The sequence below is a fragment of the Polypterus senegalus genome, chromosome 4, assembly GCF_016835505.1.
Source record: "Polypterus senegalus isolate Bchr_013 chromosome 4, ASM1683550v1, whole genome shotgun sequence".
Lineage (NCBI taxonomy): Eukaryota > Metazoa > Chordata > Cladistia > Polypteriformes > Polypteridae > Polypterus > Polypterus senegalus.
In genome coordinates, this window is record NC_053157.1 from 25,648,518 (window position 1) to 25,661,418 (window position 12,901).

At 41.8% G+C, this 12,901-nt stretch overlaps 1 protein-coding gene across 2 annotated transcripts in view; it reads right to left on the reverse strand.

Moving 5' to 3' along the window:
• csgalnact1a (chondroitin sulfate N-acetylgalactosaminyltransferase 1a) overlaps nucleotides 1-12,901 on the reverse strand; it is a 451,987-nt gene that overhangs the window by 360,783 nt on the left and 78,303 nt on the right. Inside the window, exon 1 of one of the 2 annotated variants that reach the window (XM_039750359.1) lies at nucleotides 11,120-11,682. The exons of the other annotated variant lie outside the window; for it this stretch is intronic. The gene's annotated coding sequence lies outside the window, so the exon portion shown is untranslated. Of the gene's footprint in view, nucleotides 1-11,119; nucleotides 11,683-12,901 lie in introns of those variants that run through there. 2 annotated transcript variants of the gene reach the window in all.

Below are 12,901 nucleotides of genomic sequence, written 5' to 3' on the forward strand. Positions count from 1 at the left end.
AACATACATATTTTTTTGCTTTTCCTCATTTTCTGATGCAAATAAGTATTCTTTTGATGTCAATATTACAGTTTGCGGGTGGCGCCATGGACCGCAGGGATGTGAGCCTAGCACTAGAGGTCGGAGGCTTGGTGTGGTGCCCTGCTGGGACCCAGAGATGGCTACAGGAGCCCAAGGCTAGATGCAGCACAGAAGGTTGGCTGAACTGCTTGTTAGCTGCCTCCTTAGCTGCAAGGACCTGTTAGAGTTAAGCCAAGGAGATGTCATCTTTTAAAAAAAATTGCACCCGGGCTCTTGTTTTTAAGGACAGTTTCCTGCCATGCTTACATCTCATTTTAAAGGATTATTTATTTGGATTTTAACCTCCATCATCACTTCTGTTTTATTGGATTATTTATACATTACCGACTGATTGCATTGCACTCTTGAACACTGTTTTGTTTTGACTGGTTTTTGGAAGGTTTTAATAAAAGCACTTGGCACTCTTATGCACCTATACCTTGCTTCAAGTTCTGTTCTCATCTGCAAGGCTCATCCAGTTACATTACCGATGGTGTCAGGTTCAAGAGGCTCCCAAGACAGACGTGGGAGCGTGGAGCCGACCCGCACCGCCACACCTCTGTCCAAGTAGTTCACAGCTGGCTCTAGGCATAGGGGTGAGTCTGGTGTGCATGAGAGTGAGGGCTCATATAATGCAGCAACAAGAAATAAGGAATACAGGCGTTTTGGACTTCAAAAACAGAAGAGAAGCTCATCTGTCAAATGCGTCCTGTTTTATATACCATGACAGAATGGAAACAATACAAAAAGGGGAGAGACTGCAGCTGCACTCACCATACCTGTTAACCTTTCCTACAACAGCAACTCTGTCAGGCTGCATGCTATTGGCTGTCACAAAAGGGGGCTAGCACAATGCGGTTAGGTCATCACTCAGTGTCACTCGTGCTCAGTGACTTTCAGTCATGTAAATCGACACAGTCCTGCGATGAGATCAGCAACTGCAGTCGGCCAATGACTAGCACTCCAGTAATGTGACATTGGCATAACTTAACTTTGCAAGACTAGAAGCAAATCTGTTGAGTACAGTTCAGTATTACAATTACTATCTGTAATGACAATTTAAAAAGCATCAAGCAGAAATTCAGCAGAACAGAACAAGAGTTTATATGTGCTGTTTTATTATTTAAATTACTTCCTTTGCTTTTACTTTTATAAAACGTTTTGGCTTGTAAATGAAACTACACTCTTAAAAATGTTTGTTCTTGAATGGAATTTTGCAGGGTTGTGCTGTTCCTCATAGAGCCATTGCTTACAAAGAACCATTTAATTCCAGGATAGGTTCTTTGCATGTGAAGTTGCTTCTTCAGGATTTGGAAATGTTCCTAATATGAGAACAAAACAGAAATCTTTAATGTACACTCTTAAAAATTAAGGTACCAGAGTGGTTCTTCAGAGCAGTGCCAGAGGGGAAGCATTTTTGATTCTACATGAAGGTTCTAGAAACAACCATTATTTATTTAGATCCATAATAAGCTACATACAGTAAATAACCATGAACAGATGGTAACAGATTTGTGAAATACAAATGGTTCAGGAATTTAAAAGAACTCTGCCTGCACACCATAACACAGACTAGTTCCAGGTTTTATTGCTCTGTTAATGTCCTACTAGCTAGCCTACATTAAAGATTTTGGATTTTTTGACATATAAGGAAGTTTTGCAAAGCACAAAGAACCAACTTCATATGTCATATGCAAATAACTTGTCTCAGAATAAAATGGTGCTTGGTCAAGCAATGGCTCCACAAGGAACCACACAACCCAGTAAAGTGCCATTAAAGAAACAACATTTTTAAGAGTGTATATTAGGCTACCTAGCTGGACATAACAGACCTGAGCCTGTGTGACGCTATTCTGCAGTCCCTTGAAAATCAGGAACGCACTGGTAATGCACAAATTACCTATTCATGGTTATTTATGGATCCTGTTACAGATCTAAATAAATATGGATTCTTTCTGGAACCTTGATGTAGATGTGTCTTTTGGGAACCAAAAATGGTTGACCTATGGCATCGCTCTGAAGAACTACTCTGACACATTTATTAAGAGTATATGATGACATGTTATATTTTGCTCCATTTAGGAATTGTTTCTGCCTTAAACCCTATGCTTGCTGGATGAGCTTCAGCTTTCCTGCAACACTTCTCAGGATAAAGCAGATTTCGAAGATGGATGGATGGATTTTGAAATAAACACCATCTTTAGTTATCCCAATTTAAAATGAACCTGTTCAGGTCAAAGAACAGGACACTGCCTTTACATGTTTAGAGTGGTCTTTCCGAGACAAGACTGTGGAATACAAGGGGCACTCCTGCCACCCCAACCCTGATACAGTCAGGCAGAGACACAAGTCCAGCACTCAGTACACGTTTATTTCAGTGGGGAGACGCTTTTGACTCATTCCCCATAGCACTGCACAGTACAAGCACTAAACAGCACAATACACAGTCCTTATTTTGTCATCTCTCTCAGGTCACTTCCTCCTCCACTTCACCTTGCAAGCTTTGTCCACCTCCTACCGAATCTGGACAACTGAGTAATGGCAGCTGGCTCCTTTTATAGGACACCCAGAAGCTCTCCAGGTGTCCAACAACCTTCTTCCGGCAGCACTTCCGGGTGTGGTAGAAGTGTTGCCATACTGGGCTCAGCAAATGTCTAGGTGCCCCCTGGCGATGGCCAAGGGCCCCAGCAGGGTTGAGCTTTCATGCTCCGTGGCCCCGCTGCCCACTAGCATTCTAGGGGGCATAATGTCCTGAATAAGATCCCTTACCCAGAGCTTTCACTATCAAAGGCATCCCGGCTAGGTAAGGGCCCTGGCTGTCCGCCACAAAATGTATATGTGGTAAGTTTAATAAACTTTAATTAATTACTAAACAACACATGCACAGTGTTAGGATTATTGTTTATCAAGTCAATATTTTAACCTGATTTGGATAACAAAAGGTGCTCATCATTTGTGAATATGCAGTGCAAAAGCAGGCCATTGCTTTGTAGGTAGTGTACATCTATGCACACTGAAAATCCAAATGGATTTTTAATCACAATAATTAAAAATATTTAGTATAGCTACAGCGCCGGCAACATATTTTAATTGTACAATAGACAAGCCCTTTAACAATATAACAGTGTTCCTTTTTTGGTAACAGCATTTATTATGCACGTAAATTATGAAACAATATTTAAGAGATTTAGTTTTTCGGAATTTGTGGATTCAAAATGGGTGGAACTTGGCTTGCAGGTGGATGGGGGGAGTTTGACCGTAGTACCTGGCACCCCTGGTCTAGACGGCTTAAGAGGTGCGTGGTGCAGTTTTGTAGTTCTAAAGTTTCTCCAGCAGTTTTGTCAGGTCAGGGGGAATCCCCCTAATTAAGGAGGAAATCAGGGCCATGGGGGATAAAATGTCAGGAAGAGTTTAATGGGGGGAATAATGTAGAGACAATAATATAACAAATGGGGAGTTTATACAATTAAGGGGGGTATTTTTCATGTGAATTCCATTCCTGTGGAGATTTTATACCTTCTGTACTTTCCCCAGCCCCAATGATCAATGAAAGCAAAGTCAGCAAGAACCAACATTCTGTACCTGACAACTGCCACCTTCAATGGCTCCGCACATTCATCTCAAAGCTTGCATGTAATTGGTTATGGGTCACAGTGGCTTGGGACTGATGGCCGTCTGGCCCCAGTCCGTATTCTGACTTTATTATGAAGTTTCAGATTTCCAGTTAAGCATGAAAGCAAATCTAAGGCTGGTATTAGCTTGGAGAGATCTGTGAATATATTACCTTAGCCTCACAAGATTAAAATCAAATCTTTTTGAATATATTTCAGTGTAACAATTACCATTTGTTTAGACAACTCCAAAAGCATCAAAGGTACAGGCAGAGTTTCACCAGTACATGGAGTAAAGGACAAGAGTTTATAGGTAGGTGTCTCTTATTTAAAATGATACCTTTTGCTTTTCTAAATTTTTTAGCCTGTAAATGTAGCTGTGTTTGCATATTATTCTTGCATCACCCCAGTCCCAAAGGTATCACGTCCTTGTGAGCTGAACGACTTCCGGCCTGTCGCTCTGACGTCACATGTGATGAAGACCATGAAGCGGCTGCTGCTTCACCACCTGAGGCCACAGGTCCGCCACGCCCTCGACCCTCTGCAGTTTGCATACCAGGAGAAGGTGGGAGTGGAGGATGCCATCATCTATATGCTACACCGATTCCTCTCCCACTTGTACAGAGGCAGTGGCGCAGTAAGAATTATGTTTCTGGACTTCTCTAGCGCCTTCAACACCATCCAACCTCTGCTCCTTAGGGACAAGCTGACAGAGAAGGGAGTAGATTCATACTTGGTGGCATGGATCATGGACTATCTTAAACACAGACCTCAGTATGTCTGTCTTGGGAACTGCAGGTGTGACTTTGTGGTCAGCAACACAGGAGCGCCGCAGGGGACTGTACTTTCTCCGGTCCTGTTTAGCCTATACATATCGGACTTCCAATACAACTCGGAGTCCTGCCACGTGCAAAAGTTTGCAGACGACACTGCTATCGTGGGCTGCATCAGGAGTGGGCAGGAGGAGTAGTATAGGAAACTAATCAAGGACTTTGTTAAATGGTGCGACTCAAACCACCTACAACTGAACACCAGCAAGACCAAGGAGATGGTGGTGGATTTTAGGAGGCCCAAGCCCCTCATGGACCCTGTGACCATCAGAGGTGACAGTGTGCAGAGGGTGCAGACCTATAAATACCTGGGAGTGCAGCTGGATGATAAATTGGACTGGACTGCCAATACTGATGCTATGTGTAAGAAAGGACAGAGCCGACTATACTTCCTTAGAAGACTGACATCCTTCAACATCTGCAATAAGATGGTGCAGATGTTTTATCAAACGGTTGTGGCAAGCGACCTCTTCTACACGGTGGTGTACTGGGGAGGCAGCATAAAGAAGAGTGATGCCTCACGTCTAGACAAACTGGTGAGGAAGGCAGGCTCTATTGTAGACACGGAGTTGGACAGTTTGACATCCGTGGCAGAGTGCAGGTGCTGAGCAGGCTCCTGTCAATAATGGAAAATCCACTGCATCCACTGAACAGGATCATCTCCAGACAGAGGAGCAGCTTCAGCGACAGACTGCTGTCACTGTCCTGATTTACTGACAGACTGAGGAGACCCCACACTATGTGATTCTTCAATTCCACCTGGGGGTAAACGTTAATATTATAAAAAATTATTTTCTGTCTGTTATACCTTCATTGTTATCACTCTTTAATTTAATATTGTTCATTATCAGTATGCTGCTGCTGGAGTGTGTGAATTTCCCCTTGGGATTAATAAAGTATCTATCTATTATAAACTGCTCAAAAAAATTAAAGGAACACTTTGAAAACACATCAGATCTCAATGGGAAAAAAATCCTGCTGGATATTTATACTGATATGGACTAGGTAATGTGTTAGGAATGAAAGGATGCCACATAGTTTGATGGAAATGAAAATTATCAACCTATCGAGGGCTGAATTCAAACATACCCCTAAAATCAAAGTGAAAAAATGATGTGGCTGGCAGGCTAGTCCATTTTGCACAAATTTCACTGCAGCAATTCCAAATTGTACTCAGTAATTTGTATGGCCCCCACATGCTTGTATGCCTGCCTGACAACGTTTTTAGCATGCTCCTAATTATACAACAGATGGTGTCCTGGGGGATCTCCTCCCAGATCTGGACCAGGGCATCACTGAGGTCCTGGACAGTCTGAGGTGCAACCTGGTGGCATCGGATGGACCGAAACATGATGTCTCAGAGGTGTTCTATTGGATTTAGGTCAGGCGAGCGTGGGGGCCAATTAATGGTAACAATTCCTTCATCCTCCAGGAACTGCCTGCATACTCTCACCACATGAGGCCATGCAGCAGGAGGATCCCAGGACCCACTGCATCAGCACAGGGTTTAACAGTGGGTCCAAGGATTTCATCCCCATACCTAATGGCAGTCAAGGTGCTGTTGTCTAGCCTGTAGAGGTCTGTGCCTCCCTCCATGGATATGCCTTCACAGACTATCACAGGCCAACCACCAAACCAGTCATGCTGAACAATGTTACAGGCAGCATAACATTCTCCACGGCTTCTCCAGACCCTTTCACGTCTGTCACATGTGCTCAGGGTGAACCTGCTCTCATCTGTGAAAAGCACAGGGCGCCAGTGGTGGACCTACCAATTCTGGTATTTTATGGCAAATGCCAATTGAGCTCCACAGTGTCAGGCAGTGAGCATAAGGCCCACTAGAGGACGTTGGGAACTCAGACCACCCTGATGAAGTCTATTTCTGAATGTCTGTTTAGAGACATTCACACCAGTGGCCTGCTAGACGTCATTTTAATGTTCTGGCAGTGCTCATCCTGTTCCTCTTTGCCCAAAGGAGCACATACCAGTCCAGCTGATGGATTCAGGACCTTCTACGGCCCTGTCCAGCAGCAAGAGTAACTACCTGTCTCCTGGAATCTCCTCCATGTCCTTGAGACTGTGCTGGGAGACACAGCAAACCTTCTAGAAAAGGCACGTATTGATGTGCCATACTAGAGAAGTTGGACTACCTGTGCAAACTCTGTAGGGTCCAGGTATGGCCTCATGCTACCAGTAGTGACACTGACCATAGCCAAATGCAAAACTAGTGAAAAACGAAAAGATGAGGAGGGAAAAATGTCAGTGGCCTCCACCTGTTAAACCATTCCTGTTTTGGGGGTCATCTCATTGTTGCCCCTCTAGTGCATCTGTTGTTAATTTCATTAACACCACAGCAGCTGAAACTGATTAACAACCCCCTCTGCTACTTAACTGACCAGATTAATATCCCATAAGTTTCATTGACTTTATACTATACTCTGATTAAAAAGTGTTCCTTTAATTATTTTAAGCAGGATATTTTAGAGTAAACATTACCTTGAGTTATTCAGTTTTAAAATAAAAATCTCCATTCATGTCAGAGCACAGAACACTGCCTTTACTTTCATCCACCCATCCACTAATATTCCTAAACCACTTGTCCAGGGCAGACTATCTGAGTACTGTCAACAAGCCAGGATCCCAGGCTGGTTTTGTGGGTGGTTCCCCAGGAGGTGGAGCCACCCGTCAATCACCGCCGGGGTCTAACCCCCTGTGAATGCACTCTGAGAGTTTGGAAAGTTCTTGTGTTTTCTGTGCTTTGTAAGTTTTGAGATTTTGACCTTCATGTTATGTTTTTGACTATGTTCCTGGATTAATGTATTGGGACTGGCTCGTGTTTTCAGGGAGCTCCATTTTCCCATTGACAGAGTGACAGTGTGTAACAGAGCATTTTTGTGCAGCATAAAAACCTTTTTATTTTTATGAAATTTATGTGTTTGCCTGTTTAACTAGCCAGGGTTTGGCAGTATGTCCCCCTCTTATGGGCATTATTAGAAGTGCTTTTGCAACTTTTTGGGACTTAGGCTGCAATCTGTTTGAACTGTGAAGTTAAGACTTTCTGGTCGGAATTTTCAACTGGAACCCACTCACTATTTCGGATTTCCAACTCAGAAACTTGGGGGTCAGTCTGTCAAATCCAAGTTTGATGTCAATCCAAAATTTTAGTGTAAATGACATAAACCATAAATGTTAGTGAAACCTGTATTATTAAACTCTTTATTAGCACTTCTGTCTATTTGTGTCTCGTTAAATCAGTCGTACACACAGGGCTGTCCAACTTCTATCTGTGGACATGTTACTAAGGTGTTAGGATGCTACAGTGTAATGCATTATTCAGTATTCCAAATGAGCAAGCACATCAAAGGTTTTCCTGGAGGCGTCCATATTTTTTCAGAATATTTTAATGGAACACAGTCAATTTTTGCGTGACATTATTCTCAGTTCCAACATCCAACTTTAAGGTAAATGGAAATCAACTTTAGTTAACAGCACTAGTCGTAACACCAAGCAAGAGTCTGGGACACACAGGATGCCAGTCCACACACACACAAAGGAACAATGGGGCCAATTTAGTAATGTCAATCCATCTAACCTGTATGTCTTTGGACTGTCTTCTATGTGAGATTTATACGCAGTTGCTATTTGTTAAGATGGATTAGGTACAATGTGCATAAGTGTAATAGAAAAATGAAGGTGGAGTAACGGTGGAAGTGTATGGTACGAGCAACAAAGCACCATTTCATTCTGGGAGGGGTTCTTTGCATATGAAGTTGGTGCTTTGAAAAACTTCCTAATATGTAGAAAAAAAACCAGTTACCTGATACTAGCAGATTAAGAAAACCTGAACCTAGCCTGTGGTATTGTACAATTGTACCATATTTTGTACTTTTTAACATCATGACCACTGGTACTTCACAAATATGTTACCATCTATTAAAGGATATTTTATGTATGGAGCCTGTTACGGAGCTAAATAAAGTTTTTTTTCTTTAACCTTCTTGTGAATGGGTCTTTTGGGAATCACAAATGGTTCCACTATGGCAACGCTTTGAAGTACCACTCTGGCACTTTTATTTTTAAGAGTGTGTGTAAAGAAGACATACAAGTGTGTGTGGCTATTTCAGATATGTTAAATAAATAAAGTCTCCCTGTCGTTACTAGTTGTATCTAGAAGATAACAAGATAAAATAGCAGTAAGTTAGTTAATGAAACTTTAAAATTATTAAGGAATATGCTCACTGTTCTTTTTCAATAGGATGGCTGTTCATCAAGTGACATGTTTGAACCTAGATAATAAAAGAAAAAAAGGTGCCCATCATTTATAAATATCTTTAATGTAGCACAAATACATGCCCTTCTTTTTGCAGATGGAACACAATAATGCACATGAAAATTAAAACTGAATTTTCATGCAAGTAATTTAAAATATTTTAGTCCAGCCATACCCTAAACTTGTTAGTTGACTAGCTCAGCAACCTAATTGATTTGTACAAGTGGGAAGACCTGGCTGTACAATTGTTCAGTGATCTGTTTATGAAACAGACTATACATTAAGTGTGTAAATTACTAAACGAGAGATTTAATTTTTCAGAATGAGGGGAAATTCTCAAAATGGGGAGACATTAGCTTGCTGATGGGGGAGATTTTTACTTAAGTACTTCCAGCATATCAGTATTAGCCTGTGGGAGTCAATAACTGAGACTACCAAACTCAACAAAATGGAACTACTGAGGATGTTCAATTTATGTATTTAATTTAGAATACTTTAATTTAAAATATGTATGTTTCATATCATTACTTACATTTTTCTAGTTACATTGACTTAAATTTGTTAGATGCCACACTAACTTGAGTAACTTGTGTTTAAACAAATCAATGAGAATATTTTCTTTCATCAGAAGCACAATCTGTTTCAGAGACTGTTCTCATTACTCCCTAATTTTAAATGAATCTTACTCAAACTACTTTTCTAATTCTTAAAATCGTGATATTTCCATGTTCTCTCTACATAGTTAAATGAAGTCGATTTAACTTAAAATAGTCAGGTTTGAGGTGCATGACTGTCCCAGATTTGCATAACACTTGATAGTTTGCATAAAGCCCCGCCCCTTTTGTTGACCATTGCACACATTACATTTACTTATTTGGCTGACGGCGCTATACAGGGGGCCTTACAACATTTATGATACAATTGGTTCAATTTCTTTTGGTTTTCCTGTTGGAAAACTACTTGACCTGCTCCGGGTCACATAGTGTCAAGTAGCGGGATTTGAATCCACAACCTTTGGGTTTGAAGTCCAAAGCTTTAATAACTAAACCACACTGCCTGCCTTTAGTACATTTGAAAGGAAAGTTAAAGGATTTTAGTAAACTGATTTTTTTTCCCCAAATGTGGGATTATGGAAGCCGATTCATGATACATTTTTGATACACATTGCCCACCCTACATCAGAAAAGCGTCTTTTCTTTGTTTCCAGTACAATATAGTTAAGGTTAGGATTATAAAAAAATGCAATTAATCAAAATATAACTTGTTGCCTTCTCCTGTAATAACCGGACCACTGTGCGCTAACCAACTTTTGTGCTAATGCTTTTGCAACACTGCCCATAATTTTCATTCATATGTCATGAAATAAAGTTTAGTTGAATTGACTCAAGGAAAACATATACAGTATGCGCAACAAAAATAGAATGTCAATTTAATGAAAAGGTTTCTGGCATTTTAATTCTACAAAAACACATTCGTTAAATTGAACTGTGTTAGGTTTTCTGAACATAACATGAATGCAACCACTTTGAAAGAAGGTTTCGTTTTAAAACTACTCAAACTAATCGTATGGAAACCTTGTCCATGAAGTTCTTTTAACAAATCATCGTTTTGATTGCACGAGCAGTATTTAATGCAATTCTGTGTTTGGCAGCACACACCAAACCCCTTCTGACTGCTGCTGTTCAGATTGGACCCCGGTTTGACAGTCGTGGACGGAGAGCACATCCACTCGCGTTTGATCGCCTCTTGAGCTGCTCTGCCCCGCCGCCACGGCAATAACGGTCTCAAGTTGTCATGCGGGCGTCGACTTGTGCGGAAGGCGCTTCAATATCGGCACTGGAAGCGGAGATGTAATACTGACAGCCCCTTGCAGTTAACAGTCTAGTCTTAAATTACGTGATTAAACAGCGCAAACCTAAAACGACGTCAAGTGAAATGAGCACAGATAGACGCTATATAAGTAAAATTATTATATGTCGCGATGAATGTCAGCGCACTTCATGCACGCATTTTTCAGCGAATATCTCCCGAGCTATGGCTCTCAATATTTCCGAAAAGCAACGCGTTTCAAAACGGCAGTTAACGGCACTTTTTCTGGCGTAGTGGGTTGAAACGGTATGTAGGCTACAATGCAATTTTGGTTGATTAAGACGTTAACAAAAATCAATCATTTTTAAGCGTCGTCTCAGACAAGAAATCGGAAATCGAGAAAACAGAAATAGCTCCCCGTCCCCAGCAGCGCTGTTATTCAAGTTTGCCGGAAGATACTCGTTGCGCACGTGAGTTTGGGGACGGCGATGGCCGGGTTGGTGAAGACCTTTTCAAGTAAAAATGAAAGGCGCACATACCTCATTACGATCGAGACCCACGGCTGCCGCTACTTTCTTTCTTTCTTTTACGGGATCCTCAGGTCAGTCGGTGTGTGCGGAGTGACACGCTTTTACTTTCCCTTCTCCCACATGCCTTGTTTGATTTCTCCTTCTCCGGCAATGAATAGCGCAGCAGCAGCAGCACCCTGCTATTCGCCGTTTCTTTGGCCGGTGACTTGTCCAGGAAGCCTGACTGCTGCTCCTCCTCCACCTCCTCCTTCTCCTGGTTTAAGTGTAAAGGCGCTGCTTCCTACCTGGTTCAGTGACAGAGGAGAGCTGAATGCGAGATGCTCCTGCCTTTCCGCCCTATTGCCACGAGACGCCTGCCTGATTTCAATTCCGAGTCCTAATTTCGGAACGACTAGACTTGTCAGAACACAGTCGGCCAAAAAGACATCTAAGCTTGATGTGAAGGGGATATTCCACAGAGATCCACGTAAACAGATTTTAATCCTTTTATGCGAAAAGCAAAAAAGTACTCGTCTATTTATCCACGCACAGAAAGAGAGCTGTGCCTGCTGCCTGGGTTCAGATCCAAAGCAGGGCTCTTGTTTGTGTGGAATGTGCGCGCATTTGAGTGGATGTTTTTCTCTACAGATATTTGCGTTTTGGCCTGGGGTGAGGGTATGTATTACTCTGTGCCCGATGCTGCCAAGATAGGCACTGCCAACCGCAATCCTGAAATGGATTAAGCATGGTAGAGAATGTTAAAGTGCTGTATTGTTATCCATCCATTATAGGATTAAGGCGTGACAGAACTACTGTATTCTGGCAGCATTGGGCACAAGGTGGGAATTTGTCCTAGAGGGGTGTAAGGGCATCAAGTGAGCACTCGGACACACTCTCACAATTTAGAAAGGCCATTTATTCAAATACACAAATGTCTAAGAATGATAAAATACAAAGAAAACGTCCAATCAACATAAATAGTATACTAGCGGCGAAAAGAAATCATATCTCTGCAGCGTAGTGCCATCATCCATCCATCCATTGTCCAACCTGCTATATCCTAACTACAATGCCACCTAATATAAAACAGTCTTTCAATTCACTGTATTAGTAACATACATAGCATTTTTAAACCCCCTTAGCCTAATGCAGCATTGAAGGGTGCTGGAGCCTAGCTCAGTAGCACTGGGTATAAGGCAGGAAACAGCCCTGGGTAAAAGGAAAGCAAGTCACTTACCCACACCGATCCAAATTGGAATTGCCAATTATCCCTCCCTGCATGTTTTCAGGGATGTGGGTGGAAGGACACTACCCAGAGGAAACCCACTGACACACAGGTAGAATGTGCAATGACCAAGTGTGAATTTGACCCCAAGGCACTGGATCCACAAGATCAGCAGTGCTTCACTACTGCACCAGCAAAAATGAAAATGACAAAAAGCAAATTATAAACATATTGCACAGTTTCTGGTGCCCAGCCTCCACAGAATTCTAGTCGATCACTGGGCATAATCTTACACTCAGCCACAGTCATTTATGAGGAGTCAATTTGTAGCTTTTCAATAAACTAATTTGTGGCAGGAAGCTCATATATACATAAAGAGAACAAGCAGACTCCAAAGAGACGCCTGCCAGCCTGAGAGTTGAACACAGGACCCTAGGAGGTGTGTGACAGCAATACTGAGCCACATTGTGAAATTATTAAAAAAATATTGATTAACAGCTAAAAATTGAAACACACATTCTACACCAACTCAATAAACTGTCATTGCATTAAAGAATTAAAGCGTTCAAAAGATTTGTGAAGCCAAA